The sequence below is a fragment of the Schistocerca cancellata genome, chromosome 9 (assembly GCF_023864275.1).
Source record: "Schistocerca cancellata isolate TAMUIC-IGC-003103 chromosome 9, iqSchCanc2.1, whole genome shotgun sequence".
In the NCBI taxonomy this organism is placed as follows: domain Eukaryota; kingdom Metazoa; phylum Arthropoda; class Insecta; order Orthoptera; family Acrididae; genus Schistocerca; species Schistocerca cancellata.
In genome coordinates, this window is record NC_064634.1 from 521,812,266 (window position 1) to 521,836,940 (window position 24,675).

Genomic DNA, 24,675 nt, shown 5'->3' on the forward strand with positions numbered 1-24,675 from the left:
CGGCTCCTAATATAAGATCCTGTCGTTTGCATAGAAACTTTCCTCGATTTAGAAAGAGAATTCATAGAACCTATAGTATTTCATAGCGACGCAATTTCTGTGTTAATTCGTCATTGTGTGGGATCGACGGATGCAATAAAGGAGGAATAGTGCATCCGAAAAGAGATACTCGCCTCCCAATAGAAGATCCTGTCGTTGCCACAGAAATGTTCCTCGATTTAGAAAGAGAAGGCAGAGAACCTATAGTACTTTTTAGCGACGAAATTTCTGTGTTAATTCGTAATTGTGAGGATCGACAGATGCAATAAAGAAGGAATAGTGCACCCGAAAAGAGATACTCGCCTCCCAATAGAAGATCCTGTCGTTGCCATAGAAACGTTCCTCGATTTAGAAAGAGAAGGAATAGAGCCTATAGTATTTCACAGCGACGCAATTTCTGTGTTAATTCGTCTTTGTGAGGGATCGACGGATGCAACAAAAAAGGAATAGTGCATCTGAAAAGAGATACTCGCCTCCCAATAGAAGACCCTGTCGTTGCCATAGAAATGTTCCTCGATTTAGAAAGAGAAGGCATAGAACCTATAGTATTTCATAGCGACTCAAATTCTGTGTTAATTCGCCATTGTGAGGGATCGACGGATGCAATAAAAAAGGAATAGTGCATCAGAAAGGAGATACTCGCCTCCCAATAGAAGATCCTGTCGTTGCCATAGAAACGTCCCTCGATTTAGAATGAGAAGGCATAGAACCTATAGTATTTCATAGCGACGCAATTTCTGTGTTAATTCCTCATTGTGAGGGATCGACGGATGCAATAAAGAAGGAATAGTGCATCCGAAAGGAGATACTCGCCTCCCAATATAAGATCCTGTCGTTTGCATAGAAACGTTCCTCGATTTAGAAACAGAAGGAATAGAACTTATCGTATTTCATAGCGACGCAATTTCTGTGTTACTACGTCATTGTGAGGGAACGACGAATGTAATAAAGAAGGAATAGTGCATCCGAAAAGAGATACTCGCCTCCCAATAGAAGATCCTGTCGTTGCCATAGAAACGTACATCGATTTAGAAAGAGAAGGCATAGAACCTATAGTATTTCATAGCGACGCAATTTCTGTGTTAATTCGTCATTGTGAGGGATCGACGGATGCAATAAAGAAGGAATAGTGCATCCGAAAAGAGATACTCGCCCCCCAATATAAGATTCTGTCGTTGCCATAGAAACGTTCCTCGATTTAGAATGAGAAGGCATAGAACCTTATAACGATATGTTTACATAATGTGTATGCATAAACATACAGTTATAAATGTCCCCGTTCATCGTCTGATCAGTCGGAAGTTGCATTGCATAGGAGAGTAAATGCCTATTCAAAATATAATTATTTTGGATAGCTCAACATGAATTTCCTAATGGACCGTAGTTTATCATGCATTTACCAGTAGAACATGGCGCGGAGATAGTATATCGCCGCATGCAACTTCTGTCCGAACTCGACGAAAGAATTCGTGACTGTGAACTCTCTATTTGGCAGAAACATAAAGAAAATTAAATAACTTCATGAAGGAGTGAGACATAGATTCTATGTTAAATAAATATTCCATACACCAGTTCCATTTAATTCTGAATTTATGGCAATTAATAGACGAACTTACACTGCAATGAAGGATTTAACATGGATGCCGTTTTGACTGGCACTTATCTTAATGAAAACAATTCCTTCGACGTTTCACATACACGTCGCACAATAAATCTACTGCTAGGCACTTTTAGTATTACTCATTTACTTTACACTACAACAATATTAATTTTAACAATAATAATACGGCGGAAAGACATGTGCGTCCAACACAAGTTACAGGAGACAAGAGAAGAAGAATAAGTAACTGTTCATCGAGAAAATATCGTACATCAAAAACAAAATGTGTAAAAGTGTTCTTCTTCTGTCCGTTTTTCGCGCCGCGGTTTTCAAAGTCAATAACTCACTGCATCTCTGACGGCGCTTCGACCATAAACAAGTTACGTCACAGGACGTTCACCTTTCACATACTCGGAACATTATTTGCTAACTGTAGCTGTTGCCGAGCGACTGCTCGATTAGTGAATGATTTAAAATGATAAGACAATCACATAATGTTACAACCTCTAGTATTTCATAGCGACGCAATTTCTCTGTTAATTCGTCATTGTGCGGGATCGACGGATGCAATAAAGAAGGAATAGTGCATCCGAAAAGAGATACCCGCCTCCCAATATAAGATCCTGTGTTTGCCATAGAAACGTTAATCGATTTAGAAAGAGAAGGAATAGAACCTATAGTATTTCATAGCGACGCAATTTCTGTGTTGATTCGTCATTGTGCGGGATCGACGGATGCAATAAAGAAGGAATAGTGCATCCGAAAAGAGATACTCGCCTCCCAGTAGAAGATCCTCTCGTTGCCATAGAAACGTTCCTCAATTTAGAAAGAGAAGGCATAGAACCTATAGTATTTCACAGCGACGCAATTTCTGTGTTAATTCGACATTGTGAGGGATGGACGAATGCAATAAAGAAGGAATAGTGCATCCTAAAAGAGATACACGCTTCCCAATATAAGATCCTGTGTTTGCCATAGAAACGTTCCTCGATTTAGAAAGAGAATGCATAGAACCTGTAGTATTTCATAGCGACGCAATTTCTGTGTTACCTCGTCATTGTGAGGGATCGACGGATGTAATAAAGAAGGAATAGTATATCCGAATGGAGATACTCGCCTCCCAATTGAAGATCCTGTCGTTGCCATAGAAACGTTCGTCAATTTAGAAAGAGAAGGCATAGAACCTATAGTACTTCATAGCGACGCAATTTCTGTGTTAATTCGTCATTGTGAGGGATCGACGGTTGCAATAAAGAAGGAATAGTGCATCCTAATGGAGATACTCGCCTCCCAATAGAAGATCCTCTCGTTGTCATAGAGACGTCCCTCGATTTAGAAAGAGAAGACATAGAACCTATAGTATATCATAGCGACGCAATTTCTGTGCTAATTCGTCATTGTGAGGGATCGACGGATGCAATAAAGAAGGAATAGTGCATCCGAAAGCATATACTCGCCTCCCAATATAAGATACTGTTGTTTGCATAGAAACTTACCTCGATTTAGAAATAGAAGGCATAGAACCAATAGTATTTCATAGCGACGCGATTTCTGTGTTAATTCGTCATTGTGAGGGATGGACGGATGTAATAAAGAATGAATAGTGCATCCGAAAAGAGATACTCGCCTACCAATAGAAGATCCTGTCGTTGCCATAGAAACGTACCTCGATTTAGATAGAGAAGGCATAGAACCTATAGTATTTCATAGCGACGCAATTTCTGTGTTACTTTGTCATTGTGAGGTATCGACGGAAGTAATTAAGAAGGAATAGTGCATCCGAAAAGAGATACTCGCCTCCCAATAGAAGATCCTGTCGTTGTCATAGAAACGCTACTCGACTTAGAATGAGAAGGCATAGAACCTATAGTATTTCATAGCGACGCAATTTCTGTGTTATTTCGTCATTGTGAGGGATCGACGGATGCAATAAAGAAGGAATAGTGCATCCGAAAAGAGATACTCGCCCCCCAATATAAGATTCTGTCGTTGCCTCAGAAACGTTCGTGGATTTAGAAAGAACACGCATAGAACCTATAGTACTTCATAGCGACGCAACTTCTGTGTTAATTCGTCATTGTGAGGGATCGACGGTTGCAATAAAGAAGGAATAGTGCATCCTAATGGAGATACTCGCCTCCCAATAGAAGATCCTCTCGTTGCCATAGAGACGTCCCTCGATTTAGTAAGAGAAGACATAGAACCTATAGTATATCATAGCGACGCAATTTCTGTGCTAATTCGTCATTGTGAGGGATGACGGATGCAATAAAGAAGGAATAGTGCATCCGAAACGAGATACTCGTCTCCAAATAGAAGATCCTATCGTTGCCATAGAAACGTTCATCGATTATGAAATAGAAGGCATAGAACCCATAGTATTTCATAGCGACGCAATTTCTGTGTTAATTCGTCATTGTGAGGGATCGACGAATGCAATAAAGAAAGAATAGTGCATCCGAAAAGAGATACTCGCCTCCCAATATAAGATCCTCTCGTTGCCATAGAAACGTTCCTCGATTTAGAAAGAGAAGGCATAGAACCTGTAGTATTTCATAGCGACGCAATTTCTGTGTTAATTCGTCATTGTGAGGGATGGACGAATGCAATAAAGAAGGAATAGTGAATGCGAAAACAGAAACTCGCCTCCCAATAGAAGATCCTGTCGTTGCCATAGAAATGATTCTCGATTTAGAAAGAGGAGGCATAGAACCTATAGTATTTCATAGCGACACAATTTCTGTGTTACTTCGTCATTGTGAAGTATGGACGGATGTAATTAAGAAGGAATAGTGCATCCTAAAAGAGATACTCGCCTCCCAATAGAAGATCCTGTCGTTGCCATAGAAACGTTCCTCGATTTAGAAGGAGAGGGCATAGAACCTATAGTATTTCATAGCGACGCAATTACATTGTTAATACGTCATTGTGAGGGACCGACGGATGCAATAAAGAAGGAATAGTATATCCGAAAAGAGATACTCGCCTCCGAATATAAGATCCTGTCGTTGCCATAGAAACGTCCCTCGATTTAGAAAGAGAAGGCATAGAACCTGTTGTATTTCATAGCGACCCAATTTATGTGTTAATTCGTCATTGGGAATGATCGACTAATGCAATAAAGAAGGAATAGTGCATCCGAAAGGAGATACTCGCCTCCCAATATAAGATCCTGTCGTTTGCATAGAAACGTTCCTCGATTTAGAAACAGAAGGAATAGAACTTATCGTATTTCATAGCGACGCAATTTCTGTGTTACTACGTCATTGTGAGGGAACGACGAATGTAATAAAGAAGGAATAGTGCATCCGAAAAGAGATACTCGCCTCCCAATAGAAGATCCTGTCGTTGCCATAGAAACGTACATCGATTTAGAAAGAGAAGGCATAGAACCTATAGTATTTCATAGCGACGCAATTTCTGTGTTAATTCGTCATTGTGAGGGATCGACGGATGCAATAAAGAAGGAATAGTGCATCCGAAAAGAGATACTCGCCCCCCAAAATAAGATTCTGTCGTTGCCATAGAAACGTTCCTCGATTTAGAATGAGAAGGCATAGAACCTTATAACGATATGTTTACATAATGTGTATGCATAAACATACAGTTATAAATGTCCCCGTTCATCGTCTGATCAGTCGGAAGTTGCATTGCATAGGAGAGTAAATGCCTATTCAAAATATAATTATTTTGGATAGCTCAACATGAATTTCCTAATGGACCGTAGTTTATCATGCATTTACCAGTAGAACATGGCGCGGAGAAAGTATATCGCCGCATGCAACTTCTGTCCGAACTCGACGAAAGAATTCGTGACTGTGAACTCTCTATTTGGCAGAAACATAAAGAAAATTAAATAACTTCATGAAGGAGTGAGACATAGATTCTATGTTAAATAAATATTCCATACACCAGTTCCATTTAATTCTGAATTTATGGCAATTAATAGACGAACTTACACTGCAATGAAGGATTTAACATGGATGCCGTTTTGACTGGCACTTATCTTAATGAAAACAATTCCTTCGACGTTTCACATACACGTCGCACAATAAATCTACTGCTAGGCACTTTTAGTATTACTCATTTACTTTACACTACAACAATATTAATTTTAACAATAATAATACGGCGGAAAGACATGTGCGTCCAACACAAGTTACAGGAGACAAGAGAAGAAGAATAAGTAACTGTTCATCGAGAAAATATCGTACATCAAAAACAAAATGTGTAAAAGTGTTCTTCTTCTGTCCGTTTTTCGCGCCGCGGTTTTCAAAGTCAATAACTCACTGCATCTCTGACGGCGCTTCGACCATAAACAAGTTACGTCACAGGACGTTCACCTTTCACATACTCGGAACATTATTTGCTAACTGTAGCTGTTGCCGAGCGACTGCTCGATTAGTGAATGATTTAAAATGATAAGACAATCACATAATGTTACAACCTCTAGTATTTCATAGCGACGCAATTTCTCTGTTAATTCGTCATTGTGCGGGATCGACGGATGCAATAAAGAAGGAATAGTGCATCCGAAAAGAGATACCCGCCTCCCAATATAAGATCCTGTGTTTGCCATAGAAACGTTAATCGATTTAGAAAGAGAAGGAATAGAACCTATAGTATTTCATAGCGACGCAATTTCTGTGTTGATTCGTCATTGTGCGGGATCGACGGATGCAATAAAGAAGGAATAGTGCATCCGAAAAGAGATACTCGCCTCCCAGTAGAAGATCCTCTCGTTGCCATAGAAAAGTTCCTCAATTTAGAAAGAGAAGGCATAGAACCTATAGTATTTCACAGCGACGCAATTTCTGTGTTAATTCGACATTGTGAGGGATGGACGAATGCAATAAAGAAGGAATAGTGCATCCTAAAAGAGATACACGCTTCCCAATATAAGATCCTGTGTTTGCCATAGAAACGTTCCTCGATTTAGAAAGAGAATGCATAGAACCTGTAGTATTGCATAGCGACGCAATTTCTGTGTTACCTCGTCATTGTGAGGGATCGACGGATGTAATAAAGAAGGAATAGTATATCCGAATGGAGATACTCGCCTCCCAATTGAAGATCCTGTCGTTGCCATAGAAACGTTCGTCAATTTAGAAAGAGAAGGCATAGAACCTATAGTACTTCATAGCGACGCAATTTCTGTGTTAATTCGTCATTGTGAGGGATCGACGGTTGCAATAAAGAAGGAATAGTGCATCCTAATGGAGATACTCGCCTCCCAATAGAAGATCCTCTCGTTGTCATAGAGACGTCCCTCGATTTAGAAAGAGAAGACATAGAACCTATAGTATATCATAGCGACGCAATTTCTGTGCTAATTCGTCATTGTGAGGGATCGACGGATGCAATAAAGAAGGAATAGTGCATCCGAAAGCAGATACTCGCCTCCCAATATAAGATACTGTTGTTTGCATAGAAACTTACCTCGATTTAGAAATAGAAGGCATAGAACCAATAGTATTTCATAGCGACGCGATTTCTGTGTTAATTCGTCATTGTGAGGGATGGACGGATGTAATAAAGAATGAATAGTGCATCCGAAAAGAGATACTCGCCTACCAATAGAAGATCCTGTCGTTGCCATAGAAACGTACCTCGATTCAGATAGAGAAGGCATAGAACCTATAGTATTTCATAGCGACGCAATTTCTGTGTTACTTTGTCATTGTGAGGTATCGACGGAAGTAATTAAGAAGGAATAGTGCATCCGAAAAGAGATACTCGCCTCCCAATAGAAGATCCTGTCGTTGTCATAGAAACGCTACTCGACTTAGAATCAGAAGGCATAGAACCTATAGTATTTCATAGCGACGCAATTTCTGTGTTATTTCGTCATTGTGAGGGATCGACGGATGCAATAAAGAAGGAATAGTGCATCCGAAAAGAGATACTCGCCCCCCAATATAAGATTCTGTCGTTGCCTCAGAAACGTTCGTGGATTTAGAAAGAAAACGCATAGAACCTATAGTACTTCATAGCGACGCAACTTCTGTGTTAATTCGTCATTGTGAGGGATCGACGGTTGCAATAAAGAAGGAATAGTGCATCCTAATGGAGATACTCGATTCCCAATAGAATATCCTCTCGTTGCCATAGAGACGTCCCTCGATTTAGTAAGAGAAGACATAGAACCTATAGTATATCATAGCGACGCAATTTCTGTGCTAATTCGTCATTGTGAGGGATCGACGGATGCAATAAAGAAGGAATAGTGCATCCGAAAGGAGATACTCGCCTCCCAATATAAGATCCAGTTGTTTGCATAGAAACGTACCTCGATTTAGAAATAGAAGGCATAGAACCTATAGTATTTCATAGCGACGCAATTTCTGTGTTAATTCGTCATTGTGAGGGATGGACGGATGTAATAAAGAAGGAATAGTGCATCCGAAAAGAGATACTCGCCTCCCAATAGAGGATCCTGTCGTTGCCATAGAAACGTACCTCGATTTAGATAGAGAAGGCATAGAACCTATAGTATTTCATAGCGACGCAATTTCTGTGTTACTTCGTCATTGTGAGGTATCGACGGATGTAATTAAGAAGGAATAGTGCATCCGAAAAGAGATACTCGCCTCCCAATAGAAGATCCTGTCGTTGTCATAGAAACGCTCCTCGACTTAGAATGAGAAGGCATAGAACCTATAGTATTTCATAGCGACGCAATTTCTGTGTTATTTCGTCATTGTGAGTTATCGACGGATGCAATAAAGAAGGAATAGTGCATCCGAAAAGAGATACTCGCCCCCCAATATAAGATTCTGTCGTTGCCTCAGAAACGTTCCTCGATTTAGAATGAGAAGGCATAGAACCTTATAACGATATGTTTACATAATGTGTATACATAAACATACAGTTATAAATGTCCCCGTTCATCGTCTGATCAGTCGGAAGTTGCATTGCATAGGAGAGTAAATGCCTATTCAAAATATAATTATTTTGGATAGCTCAACATGAATTTCCTAATGGACCGTAGTTTATCATGCATTTACCAGTAGAATATGGCGCGGAGAAAGTATTTCGCCGCATGCAACTTCCGTCCGAACTCGACGAAAGAATTCGTGACTGTGAACTCTCTATTTGGCAGAAACATAAAGAAAATTAAATAACTTCATGTAGGAGTGAGACATAGATTCTATATTAAATAAATAGTCCATACACCAGTTCCATTTAAGTCTGAATTTATGGCAATTAATAGACGAACTTACACTGCAATGAAGGATTTAACATGGATGCCGTTTTGACTGGCACTTATCTTAATGAAAACAATTCCTTCGACGTTTCACATACACGTCGCACAATAAATCTACTGCTAGGCACTTTTAGTATTACTCATTTACTTTACACTACAACAATATTAATTTTAACAATAATAATACGGCGGAAAGACATGCGCGTCCAACACAAGTTACAGGAGACAAGAGAAGAAGAATGAGTAACTGTTCATCGAGAATATCTCGTACATCAAAAACAAAATGTGTAAAAGTGTTCTTCTTCTGACCGTTTTTCGCGCCGCGGTTTTCAAAGTCAATAACTCACTGCATCTCTGACAGCGCCTCGACAATAAACAAGTTACGTCACAGGACGGTCACCTTTCACATACTCGGAACATTATTTGCTAACTGTAGCTGTTGCTGAGCGACTGCTCGATTAGTGAATGATTTAAAATGATAAGACAATCACATAATGTTACAACCTGTAGTATTTCATAGCGACGCAATTTCTCTGTTAATTCGTCATTGTGAGGGATGGACGAATGCAATAAAGAAGGAATAGTGCATCCTAAAAGAGATACTCGCCTCCCAATATAAGATCCTGTCGGTGCCATAGAAACGTTAATCGATTTAGAAAGAGAAGGCATAGAATCTATCGTATTTCATAGCGACGCAATTTCTGTGTTAATTCGTCATTGGGAGTGATCGACGGATGCAATACAGAAGGAATAGTGCATCCTAATGGAGATACTCGCCTCCCAATAGAAGATCATGTCGTTGCCATAGAAACGTTCCTCGATTTAGAATGAGAAGGCATAGAACCTGTAGTATTTCTCAGCGACGCAATTTCTTTGTTAATTCGACATTGTGAGGGATGGACGAATGCAATAGAGAAGGAATAGTGCATCCTAAATGAGATGCACGCTTCCCAATATAAGATCCTGTGTTTGCCATAGAAACGTTCCTCGATTTAGAAAGAGAATGCATAGAACCTGTAATATTTCATAGCGACGCAATTTCTGTGTTACTTCGTCATTGTGAGGGATCGACGGATGTAATAAAGAAGGAATAGTATATCCGAAAGGAGATACTCGCCTCCCAATTGAAGATCCTGTCGTTGCCATAGAAACGTTCGTCGATTTAGAAAGAGAAGGCATAGAACCTACAGTACTTCAGAGCGACGCAATTTCTGTGTTATTTCGTCATTGTGAGGCATCGACGGATGCAATAAAGAAGGAATAGTGCATCCTAATGGAGATACTCGCCTCCCAATAGAAGATCCTCTCGTTGCCATAGAGACGTCCCTCGATTTAGAAAGAGAAGGCATAGAACCTATAGTATATCATAGCGACGCAATTTCTGTGCTAATTCGTCATTCTGAGGGATCGACGGATGCAATAAAGAAGGAATAGTGCATCCGAAAGGAGATACTCGCCTCCCTATATAAGATCCTGTTGTTTGCTTAGAAACGTACCTCGATTTAGAAATAGAAGGCATAGAACCTATAGTATTTCATAGCGACGCAATTTCTGTGTTAATTCGTCATTGTGAGGGATGGACGGATGTAATAAAGAAGGAATAGTGCATCCGAAAAGAGATACTCGCCTCCCAATAGAAGATCCTGTCGTTGCCATAGAAACGTACCTCGATTTAGATAGAGAAGGCATAGAACCTATAGTATTTCATAGCGACGCAATTTCTGTGTTACATCGTCATTGTGAGGTATCGACGGATGTAATTAAGAAGGAATAGTGCATCCGAAAAAAGATACTCGCCTCCCAATAGAAGATCCTGTCGTTGTCATAGAAACGCTCCTCGACTTAGAATGAGAAGGCATAGAACCTATAGTATTTCATAGCGACGCAATTTCTGTGTTAATTCGTCTTTGTGAGCGATCGACGGATGCTATAAAGAAGGAATAGTGCATCCGAAAAGAGATACTCGCCTCCCAATATAAGATCCTGTCTTTGCCATAGAAACGTCAATCGATTTAGAAAGAGAAGGCATAGAACCTATCGTATTTCATAGCGACGCAATTTCTGTGTTAATTCGTCATTGTCAGTGATCGACGGATGCAATAAAGAAGGAATAGTGCATCCGAAAGGAGATACTCGCCTCCCAATATTAGATCCTGTCGTTTGCATAGAAACGTTCCTCGATTTAGAAACAGAAGGCATAGAACCTATAGTATTTCATAGCGACGCAATTTCTGTGTTATTTCGTCATTGTGAGGGATGGACGGATGTAATAAAGAAGGAATAGTGCATCCGAAAAGAGATACTCGCCCCTTAATATAAGATTCGGTCGTTGCCATAGAAACGTTCCTCGATTTAGATTGAGAAGGCATAGAACCTTATAACGATATGTTTACATAATGTGTATACATAAACATACAGTTATAAATGTCCCCGTTCATCGTCTGATCAGTCGGAAGTTGCATTGCATAGGAGAGTAAATGCCTATTCAAAATATAATTATTTTGGATAGCTCAACATGAATTTCCTAATGGACCGTAGTTTATCATGCATTTACCAGTAGAATATGGCGCGGAGAAAGTATTTCGCCGCATGCAACTTCCGTCCGAACTCGACGAAAGAATTCGTGACTGTGAACTCTCTATTTGGCAGAAACATAAAGAAAATTAAATAACTTCATGAAGGAGTGAGACATAGATTCTATGTTAAATAAATAGTCCATACACCAGTTCCATTTAAGTCTGAATTTATGGCAATTAATAGACGAACTTACACTGCAATGAAGGATTTAACATGGATGCCGTTTTGACTGGCACTTATCTTAATGAAAACAATTCCTTCGACGTTTTCACGTACACGTCGCACAATAATTCTACTGCTAGGCACTTTTAGTATTACTCATTTACTTTACTCTACAACAATATTAATTTTAACAATAATAATACGGCGGAAAGACATGCGCGTCCGACACAAGTTACAGGAGACAAGAGAAGAAGAATAAGTAACTGTTCATCGAGAATATCTCGTACATCAAAAACAAAATGTGTAAAAGTGTTCTTCTTCTGTCCGTTTTTCGCGCCGCGGTTTTCAAAGTCAATAACTCACTGCATCTCTGACGGCGCATCGACAATAAACAAGTTACGTCACAGGACGTTCACCTTTCACATACTCGCAACATTATTTGCTAACTATAGCTGTTGCCGAGCGACTGCTCGATTAGTGAATGATTTAAAACGATAAGACAATCACATAATGTTACAACCTGCAGTATTTCATAGCGACGCAATGTTCCGAAATACGTCCGGGCTTATTGTTTTGTAGCAGTGTACACGTGCAAATTTGTAAACAAAAATTCTGTGTCTTCTGTCCTTGGTTTCGCACCTTTCCATGGCACGGCACAGCGCTGCTCTAGTAGCTCCGAACGGCCGCCCACGGCGTCTCGGACACGCCGGTCAGGCCCGCGCCCGTCTCGCAGATGTTTCTCGTGCTTGTGCTGTCATATGGGCCGCGACCCGAGCGGCAGCGAGCGGCAGTCGAGCAAAGTCGGGACAAGTCGGGACGGGAGGGGGGACAGGCGCGAATGCAAATGCACCGCGCAAATTACGCATAAATCTGGAAGCGCGGCGTGTGTCAGGCAGGTGAGAAAGCTTCCGTCGGTCCAGCAGGACACTGCAACACCCCGCGCAGTGCCCCCGCCGCCCGGCCGCGCGCAAGCCCTGCGCCGGATAACAGGAACAAGGCGCGTCGCCAGTGGGTGTCGGAGGCCGCACGCACCAAACGAATGACAGGCGGTGCATCGAGCAGCTGTGTTGTGCGTCTCACCTACGTTCGGCAGTCGCCTATGAGACGCCGAGGCGAGCGCGCACTCCGCGCCACCTTCGAGGTGGAAAGACGCGCTTTGCGTCAAATGTGCCACGGAAAGCGGCGATTGCGTGTGTTGGGAGAAGAGGCGAATGCTTCCTCCGTGGTGCGGCTACAGTATAAGGACGCCAACGGCCATACCATGTTGACTACACCGGTTCTCGTCCGATCACCGAAGTTAAGCAACATCGGGCGCGGTTAGTACTTGGATGGGTGACCGCCTGGGAACACCGCGTGCTGTTGGCTCTTTCTCATTTTTTCATTTTTACGTCGCTACACCTGCCAGGCCTCTTTTCATAATAACTTTCAGGTGTCGACAAAGATGCTTCCACAAGCATTTTAAAGTACTGTATTAAACGTAAGATACGAAATTACGGTAATGAACTCGGTTTGAGTAAGAATGCGCGAAGGAAGAGTGCTAGGAACTCGTTGAAAATGACAAAACACTACCAATCGACAGATGTGTTCTTGAAATGCGCCAGAGCCTACTGTTACGCAGCAGTGCTAAATTCCGAAAAGTAACTAAATAAATAAATAAATAAAAAAAAACCAACCGTTCTCGTGCCATCACCCAAGTTAAGCAACAACGTTAGTATTCGGATCGGCGACTGCCTGGGACCTCTGGCTGTCTTCATATTTTGCTTTCTTGTCGCCAGCCCTGCCAGCCGTCTCTTCACGCTACCTTTCCGATGCGACAAAGATGTTTCCACAATGACTTAAATCTGTTGTAATAAACAAAAGATACGATATTAGGGAACTCAGTTTGAAGAAGCGTGTGCCAAGGAAGATTTCCAAAGTGTCTCTGGAAATAACAAAACAGTATTAAGCGGCAGAAATGTTCCGAAATACGTCCGGGCTTATTGTTTTGTAGCAGTGTACACGTGCAAATTTGTAAACAAAAATTCTGTGTCTTCTGTCCTTGGTTTCGCACCTTTCCATGGCACGGCACAGCGCTGCTCTAGTAGCTCCGAACGGCCGCCCACGGCGTCTCGGACACGCCGGTCAGGCCCGCGCCCGTCTCGCAGATGTTTCTCGTGCTTGTGCTGTCATATGGGCCGCGACCCGAGCGGCAGCGAGCGGCAGTCGAGCAAAGTCGGGACAAGTCGGGACGGGAGGGGGGACAGGCGCGAATGCAAATGCACCGCGCAAATTACGCATAAATCTGGAAGCGCGGCGTGTGTCAGGCAGGTGAGAAAGCTTCCGTCGGTCCAGCAGGACACTGCAACACCCCGCGCAGTGCCCCCGCCGCCCGGCCGCGCGCAAGCCCTGCGCCGGATAACAGGAACAAGGCGCGTCGCCAGTGGGTGTCGGAGGCCGCACGCACCAAACGAATGACAGGCGGTGCATCGAGCAGCTGTGTTGTGCGTCTCACCTACGTTCGGCAGTCGCCTATGAGACGCCGAGGCGAGCGCGCACTCCGCGCCACCTTCGAGGTGGAAAGACGCGCTTTGCGTCAAATGTGCCACGGAAAGCGGCGATTGCGTGTGTTGGGAGAAGAGGCGAATGCTTCCTCCGTGGTGCGGCTACAGTATAAGGACGCCAACGGCCATACCATGTTGACTACACCGGTTCTCGTCCGATCACCGAAGTTAAGCAACATCGGGCGCGGTTAGTACTTGGATGGGTGACCGCCTGGGAACACCGCGTGCTGTTGGCTCTTTCTCATTTTTTCATTTTTACGTCGCTACACCTGCCAGGCCTCTTTTCATAATAACTTTCAGGTGTCGACAAAGATGCTTCCACAAGCATTTTAAAGTACTGTATTAAACGTAAGATACGAAATTACGGTAATGAACTCGGTTTGAGTAAGAATGCGCGAAGGAAGAGTGCTAGGAACTCGTTGAAAATGACAAAACACTACCAATCGACAGATGTGTTCTTGAAATGCGCCAGAGCCTACTGTTACGCAGCAGTGCTAAATTCCGAAAAGTAACTAAATAAATAAATAAATAAAAAAAAACCAACCGTTCTCGTGCCATCACCCAAGTTAAGCAACAACGTTAGTATTCGGATCGGCGACTGCCTGGGACCTCTGGCTGTCTTCATATTTTGCTTTCTTGTCGCCAGCCCTGCCAGCCGTCTCTTCACGCTACCTTTCCGATGCGACAAAGATGTTTCCACAATGACTTAAATCTGTTGTAATAAACAAAAGATACGATATTAGGGAACTCAGTTTGAAGAAGCGTGTGCCAAGGAAGATTTCCAAAGTGTCTCTGGAAATAACAAAACAGTATTAAGCGGCAGAAATGTTCCGAAATACGTCCGGGCTTATTGTTTTGTAGCAGTGTACACGTGCAAATTTGTAAACAAAAATTCTGTGTCTTCTGTCCTTGGTTTCGCACCTTTCCATGGCACGGCACAGCGCTGCTCTAGTAGCTCCGAACGGCCGCCCACGGCGTCTCGGACACGCCGGTCAGGCCCGCGCCCGTCTCGCAGATGTTTCTCGTGCTTGTGCTGTCATATGGGCCGCGACCCGAGCGGCAGCGAGCGGCAGTCGAGCAAAGTCGGGACAAGTCGGGACGGGAGGGGGGACAGGCGCGAATGCAAATGCACCGCGCAAATTACGCATAAATCTGGAAGCGCGGCGTGTGTCAGGCAGGTGAGAAAGCTTCCGTCGGTCCAGCAGGACACTGCAACACCCCGCGCAGTGCCCCCGCCGCCCGGCCGCGCGCAAGCCCTGCGCCGGATAACAGGAACAAGGCGCGTCGCCAGTGGGTGTCGGAGGCCGCACGCACCAAACGAATGACAGGCGGTGCATCGAGCAGCTGTGTTGTGCGTCTCACCTACGTTCGGCAGTCGCCTATGAGACGCCGAGGCGAGCGCGCACTCCGCGCCACCTTCGAGGTGGAAAGACGCGCTTTGCGTCAAATGTGCCACGGAAAGCGGCGATTGCGTGTGTTGGGAGAAGAGGCGAATGCTTCCTCCGTGGTGCGGCTACAGTATAAGGACGCCAACGGCCATACCATGTTGACTACACCGGTTCTCGTCCGATCACCGAAGTTAAGCAACATCGGGCGCGGTTAGTACTTGGATGGGTGACCGCCTGGGAACACCGCGTGCTGTTGGCTCTTTCTCATTTTTTCATTTTTACGTCGCTACACCTGCCAGGCCTCTTTTCATAATAACTTTCAGGTGTCGACAAAGATGCTTCCACAAGCATTTTAAAGTACTGTATTAAACGTAAGATACGAAATTACGGTAATGAACTCGGTTTGAGTAAGAATGCGCGAAGGAAGAGTGCTAGGAACTCGTTGAAAATGACAAAACACTACCAATCGACAGATGTGTTCTTGAAATGCGCCAGAGCCTACTGTTACGCAGCAGTGCTAAATTCCGAAAAGTAACTAAATAAATAAATAAATAAAAAAAAACCAACCGTTCTCGTGCCATCACCCAAGTTAAGCAACAACGTTAGTATTCGGATCGGCGACTGCCTGGGACCTCTGGCTGTCTTCATATTTTGCTTTCTTGTCGCCAGCCCTGCCAGCCGTCTCTTCACGCTACCTTTCCGATGCGACAAAGATGTTTCCACAATGACTTAAATCTGTTGTAATAAACAAAAGATACGATATTAGGGAACTCAGTTTGAAGAAGCGTGTGCCAAGGAAGATTTCCAAAGTGTCTCTGGAAATAACAAAACAGTATTAAGCGGCAGAAATGTTCCGAAATACGTCCGGGCTTATTGTTTTGTAGCAGTGTACACGTGCAAATTTGTAAACAAAAATTCTGTGTCTTCTGTCCTTGGTTTCGCACCTTTCCATGGCACGGCACAGCGCTGCTCTAGTAGCTCCGAACGGCCGCCCACGGCGTCTCGGACACGCCGGTCAGGCCCGCGCCCGTCTCGCAGATGTTTCTCGTGCTTGTGCTGTCATATGGGCCGCGACCCGAGCGGCAGCGAGCGGCAGTCGAGCAAAGTCGGGACAAGTCGGGACGGGAGGGGGGACAGGCGCGAATGCAAATGCACCGCGCAAATTACGCATAAATCTGGAAGCGCGGCGTGTGTCAGGCAGGTGAGAAAGCTTCCGTCGGTCCAGCAGGACACTGCAACACCCCGCGCAGTGCCCCCGCCGCCCGGCCGCGCGCAAGCCCTGCGCCGGATAACAGGAACAAGGCGCGTCGCCAGTGGGTGTCGGAGGCCGCACGCACCAAACGAATGACAGGCGGTGCATCGAGCAGCTGTGTTGTGCGTCTCACCTACGTTCGGCAGTCGCCTATGAGACGCCGAGGCGAGCGCGCACTCCGCGCCACCTTCGAGGTGGAAAGACGCGCTTTGCGTCAAATGTGCCACGGAAAGCGGCGATTGCGTGTGTTGGGAGAAGAGGCGAATGCTTCCTCCGTGGTGCGGCTACAGTATAAGGACGCCAACGGCCATACCATGTTGACTACACCGGTTCTCGTCCGATCACCGAAGTTAAGCAACATCGGGCGCGGTTAGTACTTGGATGGGTGACCGCCTGGGAACACCGCGTGCTGTTGGCTCTTTCTCATTTTTTCATTTTTACGTCGCTACACCTGCCAGGCCTCTTTTCATAATAACTTTCAGGTGTCGACAAAGATGCTTCCACAAGCATTTTAAAGTACTGTATTAAACGTAAGATACGAAATTACGGTAATGAACTCGGTTTGAGTAAGAATGCGCGAAGGAAGAGTGCTAGGAACTCGTTGAAAATGACAAAACACTACCAATCGACAGATGTGTTCTTGAAATGCGCCAGAGCCTACTGTTACGCAGCAGTGCTAAATTCCGAAAAGTAACTAAATAAATAAATAAATAAAAAAAAACCAACCGTTCTCGTGCCATCACCCAAGTTAAGCAACAACGTTAGTATTCGGATCGGCGACTGCCTGGGACCTCTGGCTGTCTTCATATTTTGCTTTCTTGTCGCCAGCCCTGCCAGCCGTCTCTTCACGCTACCTTTCCGATGCGACAAAGATGTTTCCACAATGACTTAAATCTGTTGTAATAAACAAAAGATACGATATTAGGGAACTCAGTTTGAAGAAGCGTGTGCCAAGGAAGATTTCCAAAGTGTCTCTGGAAATAACAAAACAGTATTAAGCGGCAGAAATGTTCCGAAATACGTCCGGGCTTATTGTTTTGTAGCAGTGTACACGTGCAAATTTGTAAACAAAAATTCTGTGTCTTCTGTCCTTGGTTTCGCACCTTTCCATGGCACGGCACAGCGCTGCTCTAGTAGCTCCGAACGGCCGCCCACGGCGTCTCGGACACGCCGGTCAGGCCCGCGCCCGTCTCGCAGATGTTTCTCGTGCTTGTGCTGTCATATGGGCCGCGACCCGAGCGGCAGCGAGCGGCAGTCGAGCAAAGTCGGGACAAGTCGGGACGGGAGGGGGGACAGGCGCGAATGCAAATGCACCGCGCAAATTACGCATAAATCTGGAAGCGCGGCGTGTGTCAGGCAGGTGAGAAAGCTTCCGTCGGTCCAGCAGGACACTGCAACACCCCGCGCAGTGCCCCCGCCGCCCGGCCGCGCGCAAGCCCTGCGCCGGATAACAGGAACAAGGCGCGTCGCCAGTGGGTGTCGGAGGCCGCACGCACCAAACGAATGACAGGCGGTGCATCGAGCAGCTGTGTTGTGCGTCTCACCTACGTTCGGCAGTCGCCTATGAGACGCCGAGGCGAGCGCGCACTCCGCGCCACCTTCGAGGTGGAAAGACGCGCTTTGCGTCAAATGTGCCACGGAAAGCGGCGATTGCGTGTGTTGGGAGAAGAGGCGAATGCTTCCTCCGTGGTGCGGCTACAGTATAAGGACGCCAACGGCCATACCATGTTGACTACACCGGTTCTCGTCCGATCACCGAAGTTAAGCAACATCGGGCGCGGTTAGTACTTGGATGGGTGACCGCCTGGGAACACCGCGTGCTGTTGGCTCTTTCTCATTTTTTCATTTTTACGTCGCTACACCTGCCAGGCCTCTTTTCATAATAACTTTCAGGTGTCGACAAAGATGCTTCCACAAGCATTTTAAAGTACTGTATTAAACGTAAGATACGAAATTACGGTAATGAACTCGGTTTGAGTAAGAATGCGCGAAGGAAGAGTGCTAGGAACTCGTTGAAAATGACAAAACACTACCAATCGACAGATGTGTTCTTGAAATGCGCCAGAGCCTACTGTTACGCAGCAGTGCTAAATTCCGAAAAGTAACTAAATAAATAAATAAATAAAAAAAAACCAACCGTTCTCGTGCCATCACCCAAGTTAAGCAACAACGTTAGTATTCGGATCGGCGACTGCCTGGGACCTCTGGCTGTCTTCATATTTTGCTTTCTTGTCGCCAGCCCTGCCAGCCGTCTCTTCACGCTACCTTTCCGATGCGACAAAGATGTTTCCACAATGACTTAAATCTGTTGTAATAAACAAAAGATACGATATTAGGGAACTCAGTTTGAAGAAGCGTGTGCCAAGGAAGATTTCCAAAGTGTCTCTGGAAATAACAAAACAGTATTAAGCGGCAGAAATGTTCCGAAATACGTCCGGGCTTATTGTTTTGTAGCAGTGTACACGTGCAAATTTGTAAACAAAAATTCTGTGTCTTCTGTCCTTGGTTTCGCACCTTTCCATGGCACGGCACAGCGCTGCTCTAGTAGCTCCGAACGGCCGCCCACGGCGTCTCGGACACGCCGGTCAGGCCCGCGCCCGTCTCGCAGATGTTTCTCGTGCTTGTGCTGTCATATGGGCCGCGACCCGAGCGGCAGCGAGCGGCAGTCGAGCAAAGTCGGGACAAGTCGGGACGGGAGGGGGGACAGGCGCGAATGCAAATGCACCGCGCAAATTACGCATAAATCTGGAAGCGCGGCGTGTGTCAGGCAGGTGAGAAAGCTTCCGTCGGTCCAGCAGGACACTGCAACACCCCGCGCAGTGCCCCCGCCGCCCGGCCGCGCGCAAGCCCTGCGCCGGATAACAGGAACAAGGCGCGTCGCCAGTGGGTGTCGGAGGCCGCACGCACCAAACGAATGACAGGCGGTGCATCGAGCAGCTGTGTTGTGCGTCTCACCTACGTTCGGCAGTCGCCTATGAGACGCCGAGGCGAGCGCGCACTCCGCGCCACCTTCGAGGTGGAAAGACGCGCTTTGCGTCAAATGTGCCACGGAAAGCGGCGATTGCGTGTGTTGGGAGAAGAGGCGAATGCTTCCTCCGTGGTGCGGCTACAGTATAAGGACGCCAACGGCCATACCATGTTGACTACACCGGTTCTCGTCCGATCACCGAAGTTAAGCAACATCGGGCGCGGTTAGTACTTGGATGGGTGACCGCCTGGGAACACCGCGTGCTGTTGGCTCTTTCTCATTTTTTCATTTTTACGTCGCTACACCTGCCAGGCCTCTTTTCATAATAACTTTCAGGTGTCGACAAAGATGCTTCCACAAGCATTTTAAAGTACTGTATTAAACGTAAGATACGAAATTACGGTAATGAACTCGGTTTGAGTAAGAATGCGCGAAGGAAGAGTGCTAGGAACTCGTTGAAAATGACAAAACACTACCAATCGACAGATGTGTTCTTGAAATGCGCCAGAGCCTACTGTTACGCAGCAGTGCTAAATTCCGAAAAGTAACTAAATAAATAAATAAATAAAAAAAAAACCAACCGTTCTCGTGCCATCACCCAAGTTAAGCAACAACGTTAGTATTCGGATCGGCGACTGCCTGGGACCTCTGGCTGTCTTCATATTTTGCTTTCTTGTCGCCAGCCCTGCCAGCCGTCTCTTCACGCTACCTTTCCGATGCGACAAAGATGTTTCCACAATGACTTAAATCTGTTGTAATAAACAAAAGATACGATATTAGGGAACTCAGTTTGAAGAAGCGTGTGCCAAGGAAGATTTCCAAAGTGTCTCTGGAAATAACAAAACAGTATTAAGCGGCAGAAATGTTCCGAAATACGTCCGGGCTTATTGTTTTGTAGCAGTGTACACGTGCAAATTTGTAAACAAAAATTCTGTGTCTTCTGTCCTTGGTTTCGCACCTTTCCATGGCACGGCACAGCGCTGCTCTAGTAGCTCCGAACGGCCGCCCACGGCGTCTCGGACACGCCGGTCAGGCCCGCGCCCGTCTCGCAGATGTTTCTCGTGCTTGTGCTGTCATATGGGCCGCGACCCGAGCGGCAGCGAGCGGCAGTCGAGCAAAGTCGGGACAAGTCGGGACGGGAGGGGGGACAGGCGCGAATGCAAATGCACCGCGCAAATTACGCATAAATCTGGAAGCGCGGCGTGTGTCAGGCAGGTGAGAAAGCTTCCGTCGGTCCAGCAGGACACTGCAACACCCCGCGCAGTGCCCCCGCCGCCCGGCCGCGCGCAAGCCCTGCGCCGGATAACAGGAACAAGGCGCGTCGCCAGTGGGTGTCGGAGGCCGCACGCACCAAACGAATGACAGGCGGTGCATCGAGCAGCTGTGTTGTGCGTCTCACCTACGTTCGGCAGTCGCCTATGAGACGCCGAGGCGAGCGCGCACTCCGCGCCACCTTCGAGGTGGAAAGACGCGCTTTGCGTCAAATGTGCCACGGAAAGCGGCGATTGCGTGTGTTGGGAGAAGAGGCGAATGCTTCCTCCGTGGTGCGGCTACAGTATAAGGACGCCAACGGCCATACCATGTTGACTACACCGGTTCTCGTCCGATCACCGAAGTTAAGCAACATCGGGCGCGGTTAGTACTTGGATGGGTGACCGCCTGGGAACACCGCGTGCTGTTGGCTCTTTCTCATTTTTTCATTTTTACGTCGCTACACCTGCCAGGCCTCTTTTCATAATAACTTTCAGGTGTCGACAAAGATGCTTCCACAAGCATTTTAAAGTACTGTATTAAACGTAAGATACGAAATTACGGTAATGAACTCGGTTTGAGTAAGAATGCGCGAAGGAAGAGTGCTAGGAACTCGTTGAAAATGACAAAACACTACCAATCGACAGATGTGTTCTTGAAATGCGCCAGAGCCTACTGTTACGCAGCAGTGCTAAATTCCGAAAAGTAACTAAATAAATAAATAAATAAAAAAAAACCAACCGTTCTCGTGCCATCACCCAAGTTAAGCAACAACGTTAGTATTCGGATCGGCGACTGCCTGGGACCTCTGGCTGTCTTCATATTTTGCTTTCTTGTCGCCAGCCCTGCCAGCCGTCTCTTCACGCTACCTTTCCGATGCGACAAAGATGTTTCCACAATGACTTAAATCTGTTGTAATAAACAAAAGATACGATATTAGGGAACTCAGTTTGAAGAAGCGTGTGCCAAGGAAGATTTCCAAAGTGTCTCTGGAAATAACAAAACAGTATTAAGCGGCAGAAATGTTCCGAAATACGTCCGGGCTTATTGTTTTGTAGCAGTGTACACGTGCAAATTTGTAAACAAAAATTCTGTGTCTTCTGTCCTTGGTTTCGCACCTTTCCATGGCACGGCACAGCGCTGCTCTAGTAGCTCCGAACGGCCGCCCACGGCGTCTCGGACACGCCGGTCAGGCCCGCGCCCGTCTCGCAGATGTTTCTCGTGCTTGTGCTGTCATATGGGCCGCGACCCGAGCGGCAGCGAGCGGCAGTCGAGCAAAGTCGGGACAAGTCGGGACGGGAGGGGGGACAGGCGCGAATGCAAATGCACCGCGCAAATTACGCATAAATCTGGAAGCGCGGCGTGTGTCAGGCAGGTGAGAAAGCTTCCGTCGGTCCAGCAGGACACTGCAACACCCCGCGCAGTGCCCCCGCCGCCCGGCCGCGCGCAAGCCCTGCGCCGGATAACAGGAACAAGGCGCGTCGCCAGTGGGTGTCGGAGGCCGCACGCACCAAACGAATGACAGGCGGTGCATCGAGCAGCTGTGTTGTGCGTCTCACCTACGTTCGGCAGTCGCCTATGAGACGCCGAGGCGAGCGCGCACTCCGCGCCACCTTCGAGGTGGAAAGACGCGCTTTGCGTCAAATGTGCCACGGAAAGCGGCGATTGCGTGTGTTGGGAGAAGAGGCGAATGCTTCCTCCGTGGTGCGGCTACAGTATAAGGACGCCAACGGCCATACCATGTTGACTACACCGGTTCTCGTCCGATCACCGAAGTTAAGCAACATCGGGCGCGGTTAGTACTTGGATGGGTGACCGCCTGGGAACACCGCGTGCTGTTGGCTCTTTCTCATTTTTTCATTTTTACGTCGCTACACCTGCCAGGCCTCTTTTCATAATAACTTTCAGGTGTCGACAAAGATGCTTCCACAAGCATTTTAAAGTACTGTATTAAACGTAAGATACGAAATTACGGTAATGAACTCGGTTTGAGTAAGAATGCGCGAAGGAAGAGTGCTAGGAACTCGTTGAAAATGACAAAACACTACCAATCGACAGATGTGTTCTTGAAATGCGCCAGAGCCTACTGTTACGCAGCAGTGCTAAATTCCGAAAAGTAACTAAATAAATAAATAAATAAAAAAAAACCAACCGTTCTCGTGCCATCACCCAAGTTAAGCAACAACGTTAGTATTCGGATCGGCGACTGCCTGGGACCTCTGGCTGTCTTCATATTTTGCTTTCTTGTCGCCAGCCCTGCCAGCCGTCTCTTCACGCTACCTTTCCGATGCGACAAAGATGTTTCCACAATGACTTAAATCTGTTGTAATAAACAAAAGATACGATATTAGGGAACTCAGTTTGAAGAAGCGTGTGCCAAGGAAGATTTCCAAAGTGTCTCTGGAAATAACAAAACAGTATTAAGCGGCAGAAATGTTCCGAAATACGTCCGGGCTTATTGTTTTGTAGCAGTGTACACGTGCAAATTTGTAAACAAAAATTCTGTGTCTTCTGTCCTTGGTTTCGCACCTTTCCATGGCACGGCACAGCGCTGCTCTAGTAGCTCCGAACGGCCGCCCACGGCGTCTCGGACACGCCGGTCAGGCCCGCGCCCGTCTCGCAGATGTTTCTCGTGCTTGTGCTGTCATATGGGCCGCGACCCGAGCGGCAGCGAGCGGCAGTCGAGCAAAGTCGGGACAAGTCGGGACGGGAGGGGGGACAGGCGCGAATGCAAATGCACCGCGCAAATTACGCATAAATCTGGAAGCGCGGCGTGTGTCAGGCAGGTGAGAAAGCTTCCGTCGGTCCAGCAGGACACTGCAACACCCCGCGCAGTGCCCCCGCCGCCCGGCCGCGCGCAAGCCCTGCGCCGGATAACAGGAACAAGGCGCGTCGCCAGTGGGTGTCGGAGGCCGCACGCACCAAACGAATGACAGGCGGTGCATCGAGCAGCTGTGTTGTGCGTCTCACCTACGTTCGGCAGTCGCCTATGAGACGCCGAGGCGAGCGCGCACTCCGCGCCACCTTCGAGGTGGAAAGACGCGCTTTGCGTCAAATGTGCCACGGAAAGCGGCGATTGCGTGTGTTGGGAGAAGAGGCGAATGCTTCCTCCGTGGTGCGGCTACAGTATAAGGACGCCAACGGCCATACCATGTTGACTACACCGGTTCTCGTCCGATCACCGAAGTTAAGCAACATCGGGCGCGGTTAGTACTTGGATGGGTGACCGCCTGGGAACACCGCGTGCTGTTGGCTCTTTCTCATTTTTTCATTTTTACGTCGCTACACCTGCCAGGCCTCTTTTCATAATAACTTTCAGGTGTCGACAAAGATGCTTCCACAAGCATTTTAAAGTACTGTATTAAACGTAAGATACGAAATTACGGTAATGAACTCGGTTTGAGTAAGAATGCGCGAAGGAAGAGTGCTAGGAACTCGTTGAAAATGACAAAACACTACCAATCGACAGATGTGTTCTTGAAATGCGCCAGAGCCTACTGTTACGCAGCAGTGCTAAATTCCGAAAAGTAACTAAATAAATAAATAAATAAAAAAAAACCAACCGTTCTCGTGCCATCACCCAAGTTAAGCAACAACGTTAGTATTCGGATCGGCGACTGCCTGGGACCTCTGGCTGTCTTCATATTTTGCTTTCTTGTCGCCAGCCCTGCCAGCCGTCTCTTCACGCTAC

At 46.3% G+C, this 24,675-nt stretch overlaps 9 non-coding genes across 9 annotated transcripts; all 9 read left to right on the plus strand.

Moving 5' to 3' along the window:
* Nucleotides 1-12,831: 12,831 nt before the first annotated feature.
* LOC126102859 (5S ribosomal RNA) lies at nt 12,832-12,950 on the plus strand. The gene has a single exon (XR_007523120.1). It is a non-coding gene; the product is annotated as a 5S ribosomal RNA (ribosomal RNA).
* A 1,292-nt stretch (nt 12,951-14,242) lies between these two features.
* Nucleotides 14,243-14,361, plus strand: LOC126102860 (5S ribosomal RNA). The gene has a single exon (XR_007523121.1). It is a non-coding gene; the product is annotated as a 5S ribosomal RNA (ribosomal RNA).
* Nucleotides 14,362-15,653: 1,292 nt separating this feature from the next.
* LOC126102861 (5S ribosomal RNA) lies at nt 15,654-15,772 on the plus strand. The gene has a single exon (XR_007523122.1). It is a non-coding gene; the product is annotated as a 5S ribosomal RNA (ribosomal RNA).
* A 1,292-nt stretch (nt 15,773-17,064) lies between these two features.
* LOC126102864 (5S ribosomal RNA) lies at nt 17,065-17,183 on the plus strand. Its single transcript, XR_007523124.1, has one exon. It is a non-coding gene; the product is annotated as a 5S ribosomal RNA (ribosomal RNA).
* A 1,292-nt stretch (nt 17,184-18,475) lies between these two features.
* On the plus strand, nt 18,476-18,594 carry LOC126102865 (5S ribosomal RNA). Its single transcript, XR_007523125.1, has one exon. It is a non-coding gene; the product is annotated as a 5S ribosomal RNA (ribosomal RNA).
* A 1,292-nt stretch (nt 18,595-19,886) lies between these two features.
* Nucleotides 19,887-20,005, plus strand: LOC126102866 (5S ribosomal RNA). The gene has a single exon (XR_007523126.1). It is a non-coding gene; the product is annotated as a 5S ribosomal RNA (ribosomal RNA).
* Nucleotides 20,006-21,298: 1,293 nt separating this feature from the next.
* LOC126102867 (5S ribosomal RNA) lies at nt 21,299-21,417 on the plus strand. The gene has a single exon (XR_007523127.1). It is a non-coding gene; the product is annotated as a 5S ribosomal RNA (ribosomal RNA).
* A 1,292-nt stretch (nt 21,418-22,709) lies between these two features.
* LOC126102868 (5S ribosomal RNA) lies at nt 22,710-22,828 on the plus strand. Its single transcript, XR_007523128.1, has one exon. It is a non-coding gene; the product is annotated as a 5S ribosomal RNA (ribosomal RNA).
* A 1,292-nt stretch (nt 22,829-24,120) lies between these two features.
* LOC126102870 (5S ribosomal RNA) lies at nt 24,121-24,239 on the plus strand. The gene has a single exon (XR_007523130.1). It is a non-coding gene; the product is annotated as a 5S ribosomal RNA (ribosomal RNA).
* The last annotated feature ends 436 nt before the right edge of the window (nt 24,240-24,675 follow it).